The sequence below is a fragment of the Dermacentor variabilis genome, chromosome 11 (assembly GCF_050947875.1).
Source record: "Dermacentor variabilis isolate Ectoservices chromosome 11, ASM5094787v1, whole genome shotgun sequence".
Taxonomy (NCBI): Eukaryota; Metazoa; Arthropoda; class Arachnida; order Ixodida; family Ixodidae; genus Dermacentor; species Dermacentor variabilis.
In genome coordinates, this window is record NC_134578.1 from 75,118,508 (window position 1) to 75,142,430 (window position 23,923).

Below are 23,923 nucleotides of genomic sequence, written 5' to 3' on the forward strand. Positions count from 1 at the left end.
GTGGTTACTTGACGTTCCCACACTTTAACTGTGATGACTGGTTGCTAATCTAGTCTGTCCCTTAGGCAGATTGTACGGTTTAAGAAACGCCTTCATCCACTCAAAGTAAAGCACGAATGTCGATTTGGAGATTTCTTCCCATTCTTCAATTTCAATAAGCTTGACCTTCCCCAGTTTCGCAAATTAGAAGCAGCAAGTAAAGAAATTCATTTTATGGTATGCGTTTGGCCATAGCATATCGTCTAAAAAGCTAGCGACCACAAGTGGTATAGCAGCGCGCACTTTTCTATTAAAATTTCGAGATGTAAATGTAACTTTGTGGCGCGGCGTTTTACAAGCTATTGCTTTCTAAATACATGGTAGCAAACTGACCGCAACTACCGCAATGAAGCTGTTTCAATGAACTTTATTTTGGTCCAAGCATAGCAATATCAATGTTCCTTAGTAACAATAAGAATCCCTTTTAACAAAGAATATTTTACCGCTACAGCCACGACAGTGGAAAGGGCATCCACCGTTTTCATCGCATCTCTGTAAAAAAAGAAACGCACACGCGTTTTTAGCATTAGACACCATAATTATTTTAGAAAAGAAAGAATGCAGTCACGAAATCGCGGATATTTTGCAGAAATTACAAGTTACGATCCCCTTTCGCTATATTCATTCCCGAAATCTGCGGTAAAGATGTAGTGGGCTATCTTGTAGAATAGGCGCAAGTGCAAAAGGGATAGTATTCAGAAACTTTTCGACTTCAATGCCAATGCATCTTTTATTGGATTATTCACAGATATGTGCAAAGCGAGCCGGAGGTGTATTTCTGCGAAGTAGGCGAGAGCTTCTTTCGTTTACTTCACAATTGCGCATGTGCATCCGAGTTTCTTTCAGGTAGTATGAAATACCGTATTTCACGTGGTGTATCATATATCCATCGCACATTAAGAAACGTCAGCTGAACAGTAACGAACTCCTTTTTTTTTGTTCAGGCAGGACAGCTCTAAAAAACATGAGCACAGGGTTACCGACCACAATAATGACAATATACATATATATATATATATATATGATCTTGGCAGTATTGTGGTCGGCAACCTTGTGCTCGTGTTTGGGTAATATTTTACCTGTTTTTTTAAAGCTGTCCTGCCTGAACAAAACAAGGAGTTCGTTACTATTCAGCTGACGTTTCTTAATGTGCGATGGATAAATGATAGACCACGTGTAAAGGAAGTATTACACGACACGACGGGCCGATGACGGGTAGATCGCTTCACCGAGCACAGTCTCTAAGCTCGAGCATCTGCGGCACGCCACGCTGTTGGCAATCCTGCTGCCTACGTCCAGGCGTTCTTCTTCATTACAAATCCACATCGGAAAAAGGAGCCATCTTGACGACTAAGTCTGAAGATGAGGCCGCAGAATAATGATGCGGCTTGAGCCGCTGGACGTGGATGACTTCGCTGTTACGACGACGCATGTTACACAGCCATGCAACTTCCTCTATGAGGTAGTTCTGGGGAGAAGTTAGCTGCAGAACGCTGTGCGGTCCATCGCATTTAGGAAGTAGTTTTCAAGCGAGCCCTGGTGTGCGGATCGGTCGGACAGAGAAATGAGGGTTGCTGCTAAAGAGTTAGAGTCGAGTTACGAGCATCGTGTTTTGATATTTAGCGATTGTGATCAGCCGAAGTGTCCGTCTTGCGTCTTCCGTTCGTCTTGCGCCGTCCAAGATTGACCGGCATTGTGATTGATCTGAATTGAAGGGCAGAATGGAATCGATTGTATGAGAAGGAAGGCGGCCACAAAGAAGATAGAAGGGTGAGAAACCGGTAGTGGCATGCGTTGTGGTATTGTAGGCGTAAATGACGAATGGGAGAACTAGGTTCTAATCGCAGTGGTCGGATGCGATGTTCACAGCGAGCGTATCACCAAGGGTGTGATTAAAGCGTTCCGTGGCCCCATTGGTTTTCGGGTGATAGGCAGTGCATGCGTGATGAACAATAGCGCACTCAGCCAGCAATTTTTGAAAGACATCAGACATTTAGGCGCGGCCTCGGTCGCTGAGGAGTTTACGAGGTTTTCCATGAAGAAGAACAAAACGGCGCAGTATAAATGTGGAGATTTCCAACATTGCAGCAGCTGGGAGGGCAGCATTCTCGGCATAGCGTGTAAAGTGCTTGACGGCAACTATAATTCACCGGTTGGTTGGCGAACGTAGTCAAGGGAAGTGGACCACAATAATCGGCACCAACACGATAAAAAGGATGCGATGGGCATAACAGAGTTTGGAGTTCACCGTCTAGGAGGTGAGGTGGAGATTTGCGTTGCTGATATTTACTGCAAGAGCGGACGAAATTCCGAACGAAAGCGAACATTCGCCGCCAGTAGTAGCGGTGCCGAAGTCGCTCACACGTCTTGAAAACGCCGGCGTGGACACACAGAAGAATGAGGATCAATGAAGGTGAGATCACTGCACTGCGTGAACTTAAGCTGAGCGCGAACGCGACACATCACAGCGTTGTGGCAACAGAGAAAATCATATCGTACCATAAATGCGTGGAACCTGATAGGAGCACTAGAGATCATAACGTGTGCATAGCGTCTTGAATCGGGAGGCGGGCTGCGCACGCTGTGGCTGGTTAGACGGGTTGATCACTTGCAGTTCGAAGTGACATTCCCGAAAGAGCTGTCGTTACCCTGCGAAGTGATTAGAAAAATCTGGCATTCATAAAGGAAACAGCTGTGCCTGTATCAAGAAGAGCAATTGTAGTGACAGCTTCGAAAGACAGGTGAATAAAATCGTTAGGTAAGGAACAAGGACTTCGGCATTTCGAAACTTGCGCAGTTGTTGCCTCGCAAATGCATCGTGTAGTTTCCTTCGTCGTTTGACACGGACCCCGACGCATCGATGAAAGCGACCGGTGGCGTGGGGATGGTGAGCGGCGATGGTTGAAGAGACAGTAGATCAGTCAGATTACGAGTTGGTGGCGGGTTGGATGGAGTGTAGTATGGATTGAAGTCGACCGGATAACGACGCGCCCGGAGATCATTGTCGACTCTTTGCACCCGACGGCAGAACCTTGCGACGTATCCTGGATACCTACATGCAAAGGCCGATTGTCCTGCGTGCGCCACGGGTTGGCAACAGGACGGCTGGCCCAGGAGATGGGAACGGAAGGGCGGCGCACGGACTGCTGAAAGGGTACTCTCGGCTCTTGGCGTGGCTTGGCAGCTCCCGCAGCATAAGTTAGCGGAGCGGCCACAAGCGGCTGCTGGGAAGCACCCAGTAGTGCGTCGGACGTTTTGCTAAGGGCTCTACAAGCTTTTAAATGGAATATTTCGCCTAACTTCCTTGCTTCCAAAGTTGGTTAATTATTATTGACTAATTATACAATGAGACAGAATACTAAATACAGTGTAACTTACTCCATACAATAGTAAACAACATGCATTTGGTCACGTCGTCTCCAGAGGGCACTAGCACGTAATTATACTTTGGCTAAGTATAGCTGGGACACCTTGTATATATTGCGGATTTGACTCCGCTAAGGACAGGGTAAATTGTGACCCTTCATCGAAAACAGTTGAACACATGCACCCTACCAGAAACATTTATTTTCGTGACCAATTCCTGTATTAAGTACGAAGTTTCTGTCTTGGTGTCTTCAGCAAACGCCCAATGACTAGCAGTAAACCTAATTGGTTTGATTGTTGTGTTCATAGGAGGTTTGGAACCTAATTGGAAGATTGATAGCAGAAAGAGAGGATGACGACGAAGTTTGGCACCGGACTCGCTTTCAAATGCGTATTCATTTGTATTCTTACCCATTGGGGATGCGCACCTGTTCGTCCGTCTTTCAAGTCAGAGTAATCGCTATCAAAATAATAAAGTATATGACAAAGTAAGCCCGAAAGGAAAAAAATGCCCCACGATTACGATACTCCCAATGCGAAATTGGAGTGCAGCTGTATGCGCGTTTTCATTTCGCGATAAATTGAGGCAATGAATTCGAGACCCAAATAACCGCACCGACTGGCAGTGGGCCAGTTTCGGCAGCGCTTACGCATAGAGAGGCGCAGTATTGGAACGCTGACATGATAAGCGCCTCCCGAGCCAGCTGCGCACAAAGTCGACGACGAAAGCACGAGCGATGGCAAGAGCGCGAGAGGTAGCATGGGAACGTCTGCATGATGATGATGATGATGATGATGATGATGAACATTCTATTATTGGAACATAACCACTGTGGAGGATAGCCGCTCGCATGATGAGCGGCATCAGAACCAGCTACAGAAGAACACGATAAGCGCGCCAGCAGTAGCACGAGCGCGTTCGAGCGGTATGGCCTAGGTGCGCCAACGAGCCAGCTGCGCAAGAAGACGACGACGAACGTGAGAGCAGTAGCTCGCGTGAGTTCGTGCGGTAGTGGTGGTGGCGGTGAAAAACTTTATTTACGCCGAGGGACGGCGATGCTAGACCCAGAATCGGACGCCTAAGATCTGCGCTCTAAAACGCCGGCAAAGGTGAGTTTCGAACATACGACCGTTCGTTCAGAGGAAGAGTGTCTTACCACTTGGCTAAACACACTTGGCTTGTAGTAGGTGAATGTATATGAACCATGTTATTGTGTGGTACCGGCGGTACAAAACAAATTTCAAATGGGAGCACTTTTGGTGAAGTGTATGTTAAAAAAATTTGAGTATGGTAAAAATTAAAGCCATCTACAGGACCACATGCAGAATTGACTTGGAGCATTGTAGACAGCAGAAAAAGTTCGCTCCTGCGAAAATCTATCGTGAAATTCGCTACATCCACGATGCGCTTCGGTGGTCCCGATATCCGCCTTCCCGTGGGGGCGTTCCTTCACTGACGGAAAGCCATCGATCTATTAGGATGGATGCGCTTCACGTCACGCAACACACACAGATAAGCAGTGTATGATTTGATAAGAGTGAGAAGGAGTGATAAGGGGTTATATCGGCCACATTACGATTGATAATGGTTCGAGTACAGATTGATAAGATGCTAACTAGCGATAATGGGTTATGATAGTTGCAGCAATTCATATAAGCTTATTGAACAGCGATAAGGGTTGATAATTAAGGGTCGAATAAAATCCAACAAGAGTTATAAAGACCGATAAGAGTGTATAAGGGTCGGATCACGTACGATAATGTAGATAAAGATAGACAAGGTTTCATGAAAATTGGCTGAATTGCGATTGGACTGATACCTACCGATATGGGTTGGAAATTCTCGGTCCGTGACCGATGATTTAACACATGCAGTTGTAATTTTGAAACTTTTGTTGTTCCTATGTAGCAAGCAATCACCACTTAACTTTCTATTTTTCTTAGATTTACTGCAGATGTGGGAACAGTATGTGTTAGGGCGCCTAAGAAAACACCAATCCGAATTGTAGACGCACTACTGCGGCAGCTGGCGTTCCCTTTCTACTACTCTGCTCCGTTCAGGCGCGCTAGTGCACAACGTTCGGGCTCAATTGGCACGATCTATTTGAAGAGGCCGGATGTGCGATAACATCTGACACAGTCATGTGGCACGCTATCACTTGAACGGCTTTATTTTGTTCGTGTAAAGTAAATACAGAACAGCAATCAAATGTAATTGTATATGCGCCCACGCGCCGCCACACCACAGGTCTCAAACTATTTCCGGGGAAAGGCATCCAACTGCTCTGCGGAGTGCGTCGTGTTTACACTTGTTGAGAAGGTAATCTACGGACAATATTGTATCAGCTCCCTGCCTCAGCTATCACTCTTAAAGTGCGAAAAGCTACCCAAATCTTTATTTGGCTTCTGTATTATGTTATCAGGGCTATGCCGTTAACACTTGTGTGTTTACGTCGTTCACCCCACCCGTTTCAGTAGCAGCTCAAGCGGCCTGCTCAGTGAAAAATGTTCTAGGTGAAAAGCTATTTAACCCTTTCAGTACCGAAAAGGAGCTCGGCATGTGAAGGGTTTCCTTGTAGGACATACGGATGACCAGGTACGCTCGTCTAAACATGTTTAACTTCGAACTACATTGTGTGGTACAGCGCGAGACAGGGACACGGAACGCAAGAAAACAACGAGGGTAAGCGCTTACAGCCAACAATATAATAATATATATGTGAAAAACAACAAATAAAGATGAAAAATCAAGAAGAAAAGCATTTCTAAGATGCCATCAACGCTCACAGTTCGCACTGCCCTAGTCGAAGAATGCTAACTCCCTTCGTGATAAGGCCAGGGACGGCTTGCTTAAGCACATATATTTTTATGTCATTTTCCCTATGTTTTTTATATATACCACCTTGCAACAGGCACTAAAATTTCAGTTGGCAGTAGGCGCTTGTCCACGTTGCTTTTCTTGCGTCCCTTGTCCCTGCGTCGCACAGTACCACGCAATCTAAAATGGAAAAACAACTAGCCCACACCATCACCCTTCGAACTACAGCCCTGAAAACGACCCCTGCTTTTTCATTGCACTGCGCTGGAGGAAAATAGCGCCATAAGAAGCGCGACATGCGGCAAAGTTACATTGAGTGCAAGTTTGCTGTTGTGTCGACTACGCTCAAATTTAACATCGCAGCCCCGGTGGGAAGTGCCAGTAATTAAGCGCACGGTACCCATACCAAAAGACAACGTGCTCTTTGCGACGAAGTTTTATCGTGCTCACATCATCGCAGGACGGCAGAATAACATGACAATCAAATAGAAATGTTACCGAATGCTTTCACAAATGATTGTTCGATGAAAACAATTATATTTGCGACTCTACTAAAGACCCATTGGACTGGAAATAGTCCTTCATCATAACAGTGTCTAAACAAGAACTTGCCACAAACCTCCTTCCGTCCTACAGTGCTAACTGTCTCTCTTGTAATGCTGTAAAGTTATAAGGACGCATCTTAAGACATGTTACCGGAGAAGGCACTAAGCACATCTGCAAGCCAAATAACAAGACAGCAATCTAGTGGAGAACTGCGTGGCGCAGCTAGCCGGCTCCGACCAGGCAATGCAAGGTCCATTAACTTACCAGGTCAGGAAGGTGGAAGGCGCCAATATGCCCCTGGACACATGAGCTTCGAGCACCTCCTCGTATATTATTTTCCCGTCCAATAGAGTTCAGATATCGTTAATAAAAACCGGACCCCTCAGTTAACGTTCATTTCTTCTCGTTTAATCTATATATATATATATATATATATATATATATATATATATATATATATATATATATATATATATATATATATATATATATATATATATATATATATATATATGTGTATATATATATACGCAGGAAAGAGACGACGAACTTTTTGGAAGACTTCGTTTACTTAACGTTTTCGGCTGGTGGACCAGCCTTCGTCAGAGTACAGTAACGCATGTACAACACATACACAGCTTTAGCTATATATGTATATATATATATATATATATATATATATATATATATATATATAGGGGTTTTCTTCAAAGTTCAGCACGCTGGACCCGACGTAAAATACGCAGGAAAGAGACGACGAACTTTTTGGGAGACTTCTTTTTCTTACTTAACGTTTTCGGCTGGTGGACCAGCCTTTCAGTAGCAGCTCAAGCGGCCTGCTCAGTGAAAAATGTTCTAGGTGAAAAGCTTTTTAACCCTTTCAGTACTGTACTCTGACGAAGGCTGGTCCACCAGCCGAAAACGTTAAGTAAGAAAAAGAAGTCTCCCAAAAAGTTCGTCGTCTCTTTCCTGCGTATATATATATATATATATAGTTAGCACAAAGGAAGCCAGAAAGGGCAGGTTTTTATTAATCACATCATAAAGGCCAAGAAACAGACACCAAGGACAACAAGGGGGAAATTACTGATACTTACTGATCCAATTAAAGAAACGAGAAAATAATGGCAACGAAAGTAGATGAAAAAAGAACTGCCCGCTGGTGGGGAACGATCACATGCATTCGCACTACACATGCGGGGCTGAACCAAGCGAGATACCGTGGCGCCATTTTCCCATCAACTTGCTTGGGTATTTACATTTTACTACTACAACTAACCTTGGGAGTCTTAGCCCATGCCATCACTCACAAATCCTGGCTGCGCATGTGGAACATCCTTGTGCCACAGGCGCATGTGGAACATCATTGTGCCACAGTACATGACGCCTCCAGTCAATACAGCTGGTCAATAAACCCACACATGCTACCCGAAGGCGTCAATGTTGCCATATTCGAGACCCTCTTTATGTAATGAACTTCAAGAACGGGAAATGAGCCCGATTTTCATTAATCATATCAGAAGGAACCAACAAAGAAAGTCACCAACGACAACATAGGGGAAATTTTATTTACTATTTGAATTTAAGAAATGATAAATCAATACCAATTAAAGGGGATGAAAAAGCAAGTGGCCGAAGGTGGGGAACGATCACGCGTCTTCGTATTACACGTGCGATGCTCTACCAAGCAAGCTACCGCGGTGCCTTTTTTCCATCCACTTTCTTGGGTATTTATCTTTTGCTACTACAACTAATATTAGGAGTCTTAGCCAATTTCATCACTCACACACCCTGGCAGTGCATGTGGAACATCCTTTCTGCCGAAGGCGTCACGAGTACGTGGTCTTTTTGGATTAAGACAGCTGATCAATAAACCCACGCATGCTACCGGAGGGCATCAATGTTGCCGGATTCAAGACCGTGGTTATGTAATGAACGAGAAGAAAGGGAAATAAGGCGATTTTATTATTCCAATCAAGAGACCAACTAAGAAACTCACCAAGGACAACTTAGGGGAAATTGTGCTTAAATAACTTAAGGAAATGATAAATTATTGGCAATTAAAGTGGATGAAAAAACAACTTGCTTATATATATATATATATATATATATATATATATATATCTACTTCGCCGGAGTAAATTCGTTCCTGATATTACGGATAGCTTTCGTCACAACCTCTCCGCAGCATACTTTACTGCGGAATTGGCACCCTCGCTAGAATCTGCACGATACCAAGCATCTCTATGCTTAAACAATGACGTTGGACTAGCAATAATCGTTTCCCTCTCTCCCACACTTGGCCATTTTCAAAGCCCTCAAGTAGGCTGGTGCTGAAGGCGGATCACTTGGTGACGTGTCGGGTTACTTATCGCACCGAAAAATGAACTTACGCAATGGTGGTGCAACGGGTCATCCTGTTCCTGTAAATTATGAAGTTCCTGAGAGCAGTGTTATATCGCCACTTTTCTTCCACTATGTACTTACACGTCTACCTCGCTGTTTATCACAGACGGAGAATTATTCGATAGGTGTCGCAATCTACGCGCACGATAGTGTTTTATGGGTTATCTTTACTTTAAGAAATGGACCGCAACTAGGAACGAGACTGCAACGGACTATATTATTGTAAGAAGACTTTAGATTTTTCCGTCTACGGGGGCTAGTTATTGCCAATCATTCTCAACCTAGAACACGACAGTCCCTGAAACGTTTTCGACTGAACAATTTTCGAGTAAACAATATGTAAATCAACACAGATTCCTTCGTATAATTGTAGACGACCGCATCAGCTGACAACCTGCAAGTAAAGCTGTACATGCTAACAGCGTCAAATGAAACTGGAAAAGTGGAGCATGTGACCCGAGCATAAGTGAAGGTCTAGTAGAGCGCGGCGTCCAGTCATCACCAGTGACAGGGGCGCACATCCCATTTGGCCGCACTACCCTTGCTTGGCAATCAAACAGCCAACCGTGCTCGGCAAGTGCGCGCCGGTTACCGTCGCGGCTTCCGACGGTGCCACGCTGCACAACTTTGCCGACCTAAAGAATGAATCACAAGGGGCAAACCACATGAGCCAATCTATCTCTTATGATGGCGGTGCAAACTTCACCACGCGCATCACTGTTCGCGTTTCGTTTGACGTCGATAGCACTTATGGCTTCGACAAACTGTGCCACAATACTATCCGGAAACAGCAATATTCTGGCTTTTGTTTTCGTTTATTCTATTCTCCCTTTCACACATAAGAACCAGAACGGAAGCGAAATTATCTCACTACAGGGGGATTGCTCAGTGCGGCCTAACCAGATGTGCGCGTCTTTCCTTGGTGATGACTGGACGGCACACACTATATCTTCATTAGTGCTCGGGCCACGTGCTCCGTTGTTCGCGTTTCATTTGACGCTGAGAGTACCTGATCCCGGTCTCTCATTAAAGGTGTAACAGCACTGAATGCTCAAGGCAATGTCTGTGATCGGTCAATTGCTCTACGAGTGTATGAAGCAAAAGTGAACTAAAAGTACTTTATTTGCTTCTGGGGAATCTTAAACCTGGACCGATGGCACGGCTAGAGGAAGTTATAAGAGTGGCCCTGCGAACGGGGCTACGCCCACCTCACATTGAAGTGGTGTTCTCGTCAGAGCCATACAAATACCACTGAGACTCTAAGTCGATCAGTGGACCTAATACGACATTAATGGTCTGTGTCGGGCTTACGACGGCAGAAAGCTTCTCGAGTGAGTGCTCAGCAGTATGAAAAATAGTGAATAATCATTCACAATTGTCCTCAAGCAGTAGCGATGTAGAACTGACCGCGATTGAACGGGTTGTGAGTCTGAAGTCTCCATCTCAGCTCTCATGATGGTAAAGGGGACAATCTGAAATACCCTATGGACCCTAGATTCGCATCGCTATGGACAAAACATGACACGTTGAAGTCTATTTATCACAACCAGATTGTTTATTCTGGATCTCCTCAAACGACTTTCCATATTAACGCGATAGCTTTAAGCAGCTCGTGTCGCAGAAAAGCCGGTGTCGTCGGCGTCGGCGGCGTTGGCCTTGAGCAAAAAATGGTGGAAGGCAATTCGTAAACACAAACAACTTGGAAGGTGGGCTGGGGGGGAATTGAACCAGGGTCTCCGGAGTGTGAGACGGAGACGCTACCACTCAGCGACGAGTTCCATGCTGCAAAGCGGGACAAAAGCGCCTCTAGTGAATGCGGTGTTGCTTTAGAAACTTTCCGTAGAAAGTTATACTGCGGTGTATATCGGTAATTTAGAGCATGTTTATTACAGAAGTCGGAGTAAACGCATAGCCATGTACGTTTCCGCTACATTTCTTCAGCACTTGGCGCGCACGCAGAGCCACCTTGCGGCAAACACAGAAGACCCCCTCCTCGCAAGGTACGGCGCTGCCCCGACAGGTGTCGCGCCACTCGCCCACGCGACGCGGCCCTTTTTCCGCTCACAGCGCGATTTCTAGGTGCAGCGTCCGATGCGGGACGCCTCTGATGTGATCGCTGCGCCATAGCGCGTTTGGTGGGAAAGCGTTCCCTGCGATGTGTGCCGTGCTGCTGGCGAGGAGTCATGCGTCTGCGTGGTGCTCCCAAGCGAGATAGATGACGATCCCATCGAGGCGTCAGCCACATGATCGCGTCCGCCTTCATGGCGCGTTGCGGCCCGGCGGTCCGTGCCGATCACGACGTTTGGCTCGCGTAGATCGTTTCTCCCTCCGAGTCACCAAGTTCTTTGGTTCTTTCCGCTTGCACAGGCACATGTTTCGTCTTTTTTTGACTCAAGAGCATGCCGAGCGAATGAGTGGGCGGTGAGAACGGTGTGCGATAACGCTATCGCATTCCACTCTCGAAGGCGGAGCTTAAGCGTCCTCCAATTTTGTGATGATCGAGCCCATGTGAGGGAGTTAGGTCATTTCAGTGACGAAGCACTCATTGACCCAAGATATGCTTATGTGCGGTGAAGCCTACTTTCCTTGTGACTAAACTAATGTTTTGTCTAATAGACTACATTCTATTTACAAAGGTGGGTGTGCATTTTGCACATGCTCTAAACTGTACCGCCAAATAAAAACGTACAGGAATTTTCACACATTTTCGGTTTACTACCATCCTTAAGGGTTAACATCAAGTTGTGCTCGTTTGAGGAGCTGTCGTAGGTGTCATCAGTCCGAGTGACAGCGAATTCATGTTCAACTTTTTTTCTCCTCGGCCCACTGTTCTTTCTATACGTACGAGGGCAGGAAAGTAGGCCTATGTGATCGAATAGATTCATAACGTTATTTACAGTGGAGCTGTAGAGATTAGGCTGGTACAGCAAGAATTTCATTTACCTGTGATTTAGTTCCCTGCATTAAGACAGTTCCCGTACCTGACTGGTCTGCCTAAAACGCCGCCCGTATATAATGCTTTTGAGCGCATGGTGAACGAAGTTATAAAAGGCGGCCATTCATCAACTTCGTGAGAGCATTGGCCATGATGTCCTGCGTTGTTAGCATGGAACCGTGTTCCATGAAACCAGTGACCCCATACTGACGATCTATTTTTGAGGAATTCTTGGGGTTCGAATAATGAAATATTGTACTGCTGGGCAGTATTTCAGGTTCTAACCGAACTGCAACTCCAATGACATCAAAATTGTACTAAGAATCTTACTCACAAATTTTCTGCACGATTCTGAACCGATCCGCTCTTCAACCACGATCTTTCCGCCTTCTATTTGGGGGCGAGATTGGCAACTGAAAGTGGAAATGTTGGCGTTATAAACAACTCATTTGGATAGCAAGAAATATTTTAAAGTGGCGCTTGTTGATAAATGACGTACAAGCCGTTTCAGTGAAGGTAGGTTACATTTAATTCACAAATAAAGTGTACCGATACCCACCATCACAGCACACAGGCTTTGGCTTTGCACTGCTGAGCTCAATCTTGCGGGCTCGCTCAGAGCCGCGATGGCCGTACTACGATAGGAGTGAATTCGAAAATCGCTGAGTGGGCATCAAAGAAACCCAGTTTGCAAAAATTATTCATGAGTCCCGCAATACGGCGTGTATAATAATCAGACGTTCTGGCTCTATACTAAGAAATAAAACCAAATGAATTTACCCATACACAGTCATACATCATGTATACCAATGCTTTCTGTCAACTACGGCATTCGCTTCTTCAAAATATTCTCTCCCACAATTGTGTGGTAGACATTCCTAACTCAGGAGTCGGGAAGAGTGCAGACGGCCTGTAATGGGTTTATGTTTAAAATCTAGGCAGGGTCTCTTGAACTTGGCGAAATCAGTGAGTTTATGCTCGGTGATACCTTATCGGAAGCACACATGCGTTTTACACAAGAGAACGTATTTAATGCACCATTTTCAACGTAACCATCTTGTAGGCTGGTAATGCCAATAGACTGCTTCATCAGCAACATGATTGTAATTGATTTACAATGTAGCTTGAATGGCGCTGCCAGATACCTCAACTTTTTTCAATCTTCTGCCTGCCCATTCCACACAATTTCAGCGAATTTCTAATCCTATCAACCTTTTCACTGTTTGCAATGAGTGACTGTATTTGGCTTCTATGCCATGAGCCAAGCTTCGCTGACCTAATTAGACCACGGGTTATTTGTTCTACGAACTATATCGCATACCTAACTTCCTTTCCTCCTCCTAATTTCAACAAGAACAAGAGCTACATCTGTTCGCTGCCTAAACCATGCCACAACGTTTCTTCTTCTAATCGATTTAGAGGATCGTTTCGCACTGTTTTTTCTGGTTGGAAAACTTCCTAGAAAGTTTCATATAGGTACAGAAGGTGCAGGAGAGGCGCTGGCGTTAGTACAGTGCCATCATTCGTCTGCGCTGGGACTGCCGTGACTGCTCAATCATGCAAGTCTTTCTCAAAGAGCCCCATCTCGTCCGCACTTACCTGAGTATGCTCGCAAATGAGCATCAACTGCCAACTTTAGATGAAGTAATTAAACGGCAGATATGCTTTCAGTAAATTATGGGCCCCACCTTTTTGTGAGAGACCTTGTTCGCCATGTCATATTCCTCTGATAAAATGTTCCGGTGAGCCCTGCCAAGCGATAGCAGTTGAGTGCACCATTCCCCCTAAGTCTCAGCTTATAATAGCATGTAGGCCTCATCCTATACACATGGAAACCATGTAGCGTGTACATTAGGCTACTATTGCAGAAGTCGGAGCAGCTTACAAAGTTCGGCAGCAAACCACAAATGTTAAAATCGACTTTCGCTAAGCTGATCGCTTCGTGAAAACGCAGTATTGGGGGCGCTTTGTTGTCATTAGAGAATTTTAGCTGGACTTATGCAGCGCTGGCGTACGTAATACACAATACCTTGCGTACGCTGCAAAGGAAGCGTTGCACAATGCTTTCAGTTTAAGCCGCCGTGATACGTTCTTCTAAACCAGACATGCCATATATACGAGGTGTAAGTGTTTCTGGATGCTTCTTAGCGCCACCAAGAGTCAGATGCATAACAAGTTTCACTTATGGCGTGGCCTCTGTGATCTGCAGGCCGGACGGTCGCGGTGGCCATGGTAATGGCCACAGGCCTCCCGGTTAAGCCGCAGAGTTAGTTATATGCATCGTTTAAGCCTTGCTTTTGTTTCACGCAGCAAGTCGCGCGTTACGCACGCGGCATGCGGTTACGGGCGTACGCGCGCATCCATGTAATAGATGTGTCCCGTTCTGCGCATGCGGACTGGTTTCCGGCAGCCTGGTAGCGTACGTATGCATCTCACGTGCCACCTATTAAAAGTGTGTATTCTTCTAATCCCGTATCGTTTCTCACTCTGTCAGACCTAGCAGTACAAAATTATTTATTTTTGTACACCTGATGACGCGAAGACATTTGGCGTTGGTAAGTTAACGGGGTTCTAAGTTAACCAAAGATCGGTACGACGGTTGACTTTGGGATCCTAAGGCAAAAGCGCAAATCAAGCAGTGTAGGCTGACATGGGTTGGGCGTCTTTTGAAGTCAGAAAAGCGCAGAGAAAAATTAGTTTTCAATAAACACTCGCGAATGTGAATCAATGTAAAAGAGCGGCTAAAGCTTATATGTACCAAAAAAGCTCTGTCACAGAATTGAGGATGACTTCAATAATTTTGACAAACAAATACATGCAAATTCACAGTGTGCATAGAGAACCAGGAGTCATCATCAAGAATGTGAGATAAACGGAAACAGCGAAATGGATAAAAAGAATTGGAACAGGAAATACCATGGAGATTAAAATTAATGGGAAGAAACAAATTAGAACATGAATTATTCCCTTAACTCAAAGGTCAATGGCCAACAATTTGAGTCTCGAGCTGGTTACCTAAAGGCAACAACGTACCGGAGCAAACATTCGCAACAAGATCAAACATGTGTGCGGGACCAATCAGCACATCCGGGGACCATTCCACACATCCTAATGGCATGCGAAGAGATTCTCCCAGTGAGACCCGACGGTAACGTGCACCTTCGAGAAACACTTGGACTCAAATTAGAGGGCAGCATCAGCCGGTCAGCAGTAGGGATAAGCAAGAGACGTTTAGAGCGTTGGGGGAAAAAGAAAAGCAGGAAAGAGATTGATGCGAGCTGATCCATTGCAGGCAACAGAAGTAAAATGTAGATAGAGAAGTCTTCTGATTGATAAAGAAGATTACGAAGAGATATAAAAAAAATTCCGGAATAAAAACTATCCATAGCATACCTGCAAAAATCAAGGAGTCTAGGCGACTGTCACCAGCCCGTTTCGAAGGGTATGCCAATAGCGCATCATTATTATTGGCCATTTCTTCGCCAGGCGGAATGCCCTACTAAAGCGACGATCGCAAACACGCGTATATCTTGGCAGTAACGTCAAAAGGACCTGAAATTGAGCTTGTTGGCATGGCTTCATTACGGAGAAACATCGCGAGAAAACGAGACAGCAAAGGCGGAGAAGACCAGCGCCTGTCTTTTACCTCTTTTTTTGGTAGTTTTTTGGCACCGTGTTGCCGTATATTGCACTAGTCTTTTTTTGCTCGGAGTCTACGTACATTGTGGAAACGCTCTAATAGAATGGTGTAGTGTTTTATGTTCTCGAAATAACGCTAACGCAAGCGATGAGTCTGGGTAGAACTATTACACATTTATAAAGAAGGGACGAATGTGATACGCAATTTTTTATGGCAATTTTCCACGGCCAGGTCTGGCGCTACCGCTGGGATTTTAGTGTGGTCTTCCTTTCGGTCGTTACTCCGCCTAATATAGAATTAGACATTTAACACACACTGCTAGCAATGTTTGGGTTTTCACTCTCATTGCAATCTCAGTTAGATCCACCTTGTAAACGTTGCGGGTAGCCCGGAGAGAAGTTCAAAATAACGATGCTTTCTAGCTGTCCGAGAATATGGGTCCACGGACGAATGTGAAACGTAATTTTTTATGACACTTTTCCACGGCCAGGTCTGGCGCTACCGCTGGGATTTTAGTGTTGTCTTCCTTTCGGTCGTTACTCCGCCTAATATAGAATTAGACATTTAACACACACTGCTAGCAATGTTTGGGTTTTCGCTGTCATTGCACTCTCAGTTAGATCCACCTTGTAAGCGGTGCGGGTAGCCCGGAGAGAAGTTCAAAATAACGATGCTTTCTAGCTGTCCGAGAATATGGGTCCACGGTATGCGGGGTTCTAAGTATGCGGCCGGCAATCGTGCCACCAATTTTCATCGCTTGACATCTTAAGTGGTACAAAAGTTGAAGAAACTACACTGACGATGCGGAGCGGCATGTAAATGTGACAGGTTTAAATGGCGCAAAAAGCACAAATTCATGTGGCCCGTTGCGTCAGCTACTGTTGGTAAACAATTGTGCGTACAACGGTTTATTTATTTTTTCTACACAGTATAGCCATGTTATGGCGAGTAAACAATGTTTAGTATTTTGTTTTCTCATTTCTTGTGTGGCTCACTCTCATCATCCTCATCAATCTGACAACATTCAAACCGAATGTGACACACAAGCATATTTTGCCAAAATTGCTGTCAACAGAATTCAACAATTAATGTGAACCGTAATGCTACAGCTATAGCTTAAGGTCATTGAAATGAGAAACGCATGTCATCCGTGCAAAGCATGTAGCTTTCGTCTCTATTAGCTGTCTTTTGCATGAAACTCATGGACCACATAATTTATTTGCAGGCTCCGGATTCTTGTGCTTTTCTCGCCACCAAAAGCAGCCTGGTTTTCAGAATGTTCTCTCCAGCGAATAACAAGCAGATTACTTTGTAATTAGCCTGACTTCGCCTAAATGAGACATTAAATGCATGTTGGTACTCTTTTCTTGAATTTCGTAAATTCATTTGTCGGTGTTCTCCACAAACGGCTAAGCCTCGCGTCTTAACTTTAAAATTTCTATTGTGCACTCGATAAGCATTGCTAGGGAAGTTTGATGCAGATACATCCAGTGGCCCATAGAGCGACAAGTCTGCTGGCATTTGTAGCAGCTAAATGGCACTTCAATTTGCGCCTTGATGAAGCAGAGTGGATGAAAGGGTTCACCTGCTTGGGCGATAGCGTGCAAGGTGTTGCGTGAGGGGAGAGGGCATCACTGCGACGCCACGTCAGCCACCCCCTTGCTTCCGGAAGTTTGCGTTATTCGTGCGTTCCGTCTGACCGCAAACTTTCGTCTGCCTTTTAACTGCACGTCGATAATCGCTATAAGCAAATTAATGTATTACAAGCTGAATAAATTCCCAAGGAAAAAACGTTGGCGGCACAAGTTTCGAACCTACTACCCCACGTTGAGAAATTGACTGTTGTAGTCACTAGGCAGAACCAACATGTGCTAGATAGCAGGCATGTGCACTTTGCTTTATGACTGGGCCACATGGACCGAAATTTCCATTGGCAAACGCACCGGTACAAACGCGGTGTTGTCAAAATTGCCACCGCTTACAAGGGAGCGTCCCCTTTAGAATTTGTGGCAGTTGGACGAAGTACCATGACGTCACGGGTTCGAGTGCGCCGGCCTTGTTCTGTGTAGGAGGCGTTGGTCAAACGCATGAGCGTCCTCGTTTGGCCCCGAGGAGTTGATTACTCGAAGGACCGCTCAGCGACGTTCACTTCTGAATTAATGCTTTCGCATTCACGACTCATTAGAAGTGATTAGGTGTCCTCGGGTTTTCAAGACTTCATTTAGTTTGTATCCTTCTGCCCGTCTTCTGCTAGATCAGGCGTATCCTTGGCACAATGGTCGGTCAGCTCCAGTACTTCATTTACAATCTACCATCTCAAACTTGCGATATCTCTGACGTTTGCATTCTGGAAGATGACTACGTGAGCTATCATATTATATCTGACTGCAACAATATCGGTGTCCTCAAGAATACCATGACCTTTGATCTGCATTAGTCTAAGAATGATTCTTTTATTTAGGGACGTTTGCTTCCTGATTTTTGGGGTGAAGTACGACTCCTTGTGCTTCATACCAACAATGGAAAATTTTATCACGAACCGCCGTTCATAGGCATATAAGTGTTTCTTGAAAAGCCGCGAATATGCATTCTGAATATGATTGCTTCAATGACCATAAAGCACATAGAAAATGTGCGATACAAAATCCACACAGGAAAAAAAACTGCTATGTTGTGCTGGCAAGCTAACTAAAGTACAGGACCTTATATACAGTTTTTTCTTACCTAATCAGGCAGAAGGCAGCAAAAATTGTTATGGTTGTCGCTTTCTTCATGCTGGTCGTTTGATTGCCGCTGTTCTGCTTCGAGAAAAAACATGAGAAGTGAAATCAGAAAACAATATTTTAAGCTTTGTCTAAATCAAGTTAGACGTTCTATGATAATTGAACATGCAGCGGCGAAATTTTGATTGGGGCGAAATGCGAAAACACCCTTGTACTTAGATTTAGGTGCACGGTAAAAAACTCCAGATGGTCGACATTTCCGGAGTCCCCTTTTACGGTGTGCCTCAGATTCAGAAAATGGTTTTATCACGTAAAACCATATAATTAATTTTTTTTGCCGTGAGCACTCGCAAAAATGTAACTTGCCATGGTTTAACGATAATTTATGGACCTCGGGTATTCTTTAGGTATTCTCAATAACAAAAGTCGGGACCGCCTAACTAAGTCGGCCTATGGAATGCTTCTGATGGCCTTTACACTTACGTCTTAAAGGGACTGACGCGAATTTTTGAGGACTTAGTTTCTTATGGCGCAACGCAAAGCTCACCCTTGGTAGCGTTTACATCTGGAGCGCTTACTTCCAAAAGCGTGTGGATATTTAGGCAGCATAATTTTCTGATCTCAGCAGCCTCTAGAAAAAGTAGAAGGCCCTCGTCGACAGCCGCCTCGAAAATTGTAAAAGCAGCCCTTCGTCCGGCTTTCGCAGGAGTGAATGTAACGGTGATTAGCCATCTACATTTTGATCTTTTCATCCACTTTTGAAAATACAAAGCTGGTGCAATGGGTTCGTGTTGTTTCAGAGATATTTCTTATATTTGTACTGCGCTTTCCCCCGAGTACACGCCTAGATCATGGGCTGCCTGGCCCCCGTCGTCATTGTTCTGTCTGTTAGACGAGCCAAGCCAACTCATCGAAAACAAGGGCGAAGACCACGCCTGTTTTCTCCTCACGACAAACGAAGGCTCAGTGACACTTTGTAAGTCAAGAAAAACGTTTAAGGATAAAAAATATATTCATTTAAACACTAATAAGTAGATCAGGTACTGCGTACACTATAGGAGAAGCTCATGTGATGGACCTCTTATGCAGCTTCATGTTTATGCTGCGTGGGACGCGAAAGGTAATTTTTCGCGATTTTTAGTAATGAATTAAAACTATAAATCTATGTTTCGCGAGGAAAACATGCCTCCTTTTAGCCACTGCGATAGAGAATCATTCTACGAGCAGGCTTATCTCGATTGATGTTCTGAGCGGTTATCTGTCCCTTTAATATACCCCAATCTACGCACAAAGGGTAACAGAAAAGAAAGCCCCGTGCGCACCAGAAATATACTTTGTGGAATAACTCGAAACCTCAGGTAGTGTTTTTGTTGCAAATATTGTGAATACGCAGGTGCAGTTCAGGTGTGTTTCACCTATTGAAATATGTGAGATGGCAAAAAGAGCTATGTGCATCTGACTTTCTAACAAAAACTATTGAATCTAGCTGACGTTCCCTTAGGGCACGCTAGTTAAGCATATGCATTGTGGAGACCTCACAATATGACACCTAACAATGGAAAATGCGAGGCATAATATCTAGGGCACCGTACATATTTTTCCCGACTAGTTGTGCAGATGCACACGAATACCGTGGCTACATTGGGAGCTTATTTTTTATAGTAACCCGTTGGTATACCGTATCGACTGCAAGAAGATAAGCACTAGTCGGTTTAAAAGGAAAGGAGCTGGGCAGCCTTCGACTGAGGCAAGCAATAGAAACGATACTTGACTTTCGTAATCCGGGCATAGGAATGGATATATACTCCTAACATTTGATTTCTGAAATGAAATACTGAAATTTATTCGTCAGCGCGTTCTGTTCAAATTTGTTTATAATGTGTGTTTATAATCGCCCTCAATAGGTTTGCAGCCATGATCACGACAATGAATCGCCAAGAAGCCACCAGTTGTGTGCACGATTGTATCCCGTGACAGGACCCAGCTCGACGGCGAAATAACTGAAGCGCAAATGATTGCACAATTGGGTGATAAGTGTGTTAGTTTCCTTTCCCTGGCTCGCACACAAAAAGAACCAAGTTTCTTGGAGGCAGCATTGCATGACTCATAAGTATGTTATACGAATGCGCAGTTCGTTTTCTTCATGTAAGGGCATGTGGAGTCTACACTGCTTCACATATATAGACCGATTCAGAGGCACAATAAATTTAGTTGAAATTTTGCGGTTGGTGTGTGCTCTTCTTAACTCCCGTCTGTGTCTTTTTTGTTGTTATGGCGCAATAGTACTTAAGAGAAGCGATGTAACAGGAAAAATTGTTTCATAGAATGATATTGCTCATGTGACTGCGGCAACACGCTCAAACAAATCAGCAGCTCTTATTTTGCGACCTATGCCATCATTTGATAAAGCAGGTGACCATTCAGAGAGTAGGGATACAAGCGTGAATGGTTTTCATTCTTGATTGGCTGTTGTGGCTCGTGGATTCTGCCACACAGACTGATGAAATGCGTGCTGGTGAAATGCGCTGGTGAAATTCGTGCGCCTCATTCAAATGAGAAAGATGCACTGAATAAGATAACTACGAAATGATCCTGCAACTTTTTAACGGTCACCCTTTTAATACATTTCACCCTCTTAGCGGCAAGAGATATGCATTTCTCTTACATGATCTCCAATGAGGTCGCTCACCGTGTGGCGAAGAAGAGAGAGCTGAAGAGGGAAAGCAGGGAGGGCTACCCGATATTAGTCTCCAGTTTTCTATGACCCACTGCGGTTGGGATATATGGTTTAGAAAGTGGACAGTGAGGAAATGGCTCAAAAATAAAAACAATAATTAAAAACGCACACAACGCGAAACGGAAATGAAGGGCTTTCCTGCTAGAGACGTTCAACAAGACCAGCTTGTACGGCCTTCTTCTGTGACGTTAGGACATGTCGATGGTGAAGAATCCTTTCTTCCGATAACTAAAATAACATTAATTTGAATCGAAAGAATGTGCTACTGTACTGAGCCTTGTGTTAAATAGCGTTAAGGACTGTAAAATATATCTTTTTGGCATTGATGTTTGAGACACCTACAATTCTGCCTTATCCATATTCGAAATAATCAGCTTACCTGTATTGATATTGTCTATTCTGTGTTAGATCCAAGTGAATCCCACAGCCTTGTGTCAGATGTGTCGGACGCAAATCCTCTGTTCAGGCCACGGGGTACATTTGGCAAATATATATTCAAGCTTTCTTAGGAAAAATAAAAGGGGATTGTAATAAGAAGTCTGAAAGAACATATGATGGATATATGTTTTTATCTAAGAATGCCTCCTAACGCGTATGACTCAAGAGTCACAAGACTGGAGAGTCACGCAAGAGTCGCAAGGAGTCACAACAGACCGGCACATGTAAAGGAAGATGTGCATGTAAAGAGAAAAAGATTGAAACGAATGCTTGTCCTGTAGGGCATCATAGTTTTGTTTTCCCTATTCTTTCCAGATGTGTTTTTCCAGGATTCCTAGTTTTAATATGTGCGCATGATTCGTGCCTTATCTTCAACGTTATGCAAATGGAAAACAACGGTCAACGATGCATTCAGTTCCAGTTTTATTATTGAAAGAATGTACGGCGATCAACCGTTCCCGTGGGGCCTTACGGATGTGGCGTTGGCAGTATAGACGATTTGGCTCTCGCAGTAAGCGTTGACTTTCAAGATGACCGGGATATATGGCTCATTAAAATAAAACCTCCACTACGAAACCATAATTGCAGCTCTATAAAACTCCTGTCTACTTCTAGCGATTGAGTTACTATCACTAAATTAATTCTAGATTTCTTCAGTGCAATATGATTACATAACTACGGCGCTTTCTCAAGCGCATTATCGTTTAGTGTCGGCATATCCACCTAATTTCAGCTTACACCTCTTGGCCGGTACTTCTAAAACTTCTCTTACGCAGGAGCAATCCCATATTTCGCCTAAGAACTCAATCCTCTTGTTATCACGTGAATCACTATACTGATACCGGTTGACAGGAGAGTGGCGATAGTAAATGCTAGCCTAGTTGGTTTTGCTCTTTATCAGGTGCCCTGTGCATGATATAGCTGTGCTATGAATTTATGTAAATCTCCGTAAAATCCCACTTGACTGTAGGTGAAGGCTGTCTGGCGCTTTGCAGAGCTGCCGGCTTAGTTGCGGTGGCTCCGCGTCTATGTCCATATAACGGCTTCATTCAGTACCCGTTCGCGAAAGCTGACTTCGCGCACAACACCTAGGAAGCATTTAAGGTTACTTGTTTCTTTTCAAAATGCTGCAAATGTGTTTTTTGAGCACACAGCGGCTTATAACTGTGTTAAGCTAAGCATTGTTTAGAATCATGGAGGTTGGCGAAGATGAATGTAGCTTTTTTCGTACAAGACGAGGACCGAGAAGAAGCTACGACACACGAGCTCAGACTTACAAAGTGTTGTATATTGAAGAAATGGACCAAATATATAGCTGAATCTGTCACGTGTGGTCACGTGTGCGCCACCCGCATCAAATTTCTACGTAGACGCATGAAATATAGCTCCTTGCTATAAAGGGCAATAGACGGTTTTTACACATAGATGGCACCACACCTGTAAATCAAGTCCGCTTAGATGATTTCTCGGGTTAACTGATTACGATTCAATTTTTACACACGATTGAGCGAGCGCCATATACCGGCTTACACGCCACCGTATTTGTGGCATTTGCCTTATTATGCCATCAATTTCTATAGTGGGCATCCGAAAACCCCCTCTCAGTGCTATCACATTGTACCGATGCTCCCGTAGGCTGTCATTAAGATATTCTTCGCTCTGACCAACATAGTGGGACCCACAGTTCAAAGGCAGATTATAAACTAATCCTCCAGCACAGACAATAAACTAACTGATGTCTCTTATTGCATGGAGGTTCTTTGAAGGAAGACGCACCGGTCAATCTGCACAAAGACTGCATTTTATCGGCAGTGAAAAAAAAAACTTTTGCAGTGGTCCACTGGCTAATCATATTCAGTCTATGCGATATGCCGTGGATATACAGAATTACCGCGACTTTTTGGTAAAGTGTGGAAGTCATAGTGGCATTAATTGTGGTGATTTCGCGTAAAATACTTGAAAATTGTATATTGCTTTAAATAAATGAAAAAAAGATGTCAAAGTACGATTCGAGGAGGGGACGTATGTCTGTGGCCTGTGCAGTGGTAAGGTCAGGTGAAATAATCTTCGCCCAGTCATCCGTTAAGCAACCAGAGCTGTGAGCTGCAATTGGTGCTAAGAAACCACTCTCGGCATTCATACTTTCCATGTCAAATTTGGAAGTATTAGAAACGCTAGCCAGGAACATGCCGGCGGGAAGCACTTGAGGGCCCAGGCTTAAATTCAGAAGCGGAAGAACGACGTTGTTATTAGTAATCGTCACCAGCGTATGCGG

At 44.4% G+C, this 23,923-nt stretch overlaps 1 long non-coding RNA gene across 1 annotated transcript; it reads right to left on the reverse strand.

Annotated features, from left to right (window-relative positions):
- Positions 1–411: 411 nt before the first annotated feature.
- Positions 412–21,731, reverse strand: LOC142564517 (uncharacterized). Its single transcript, XR_012824582.1, has 4 exons — positions 21,590–21,731; positions 18,475–18,548; positions 12,445–12,523; positions 412–531 (listed from the first exon to the last, which is right to left on the reverse strand). It is a non-coding gene; the product is annotated as an uncharacterized LOC142564517 (long non-coding RNA).
- Between the last annotated feature and the right edge of the window lie 2,192 nt (positions 21,732–23,923).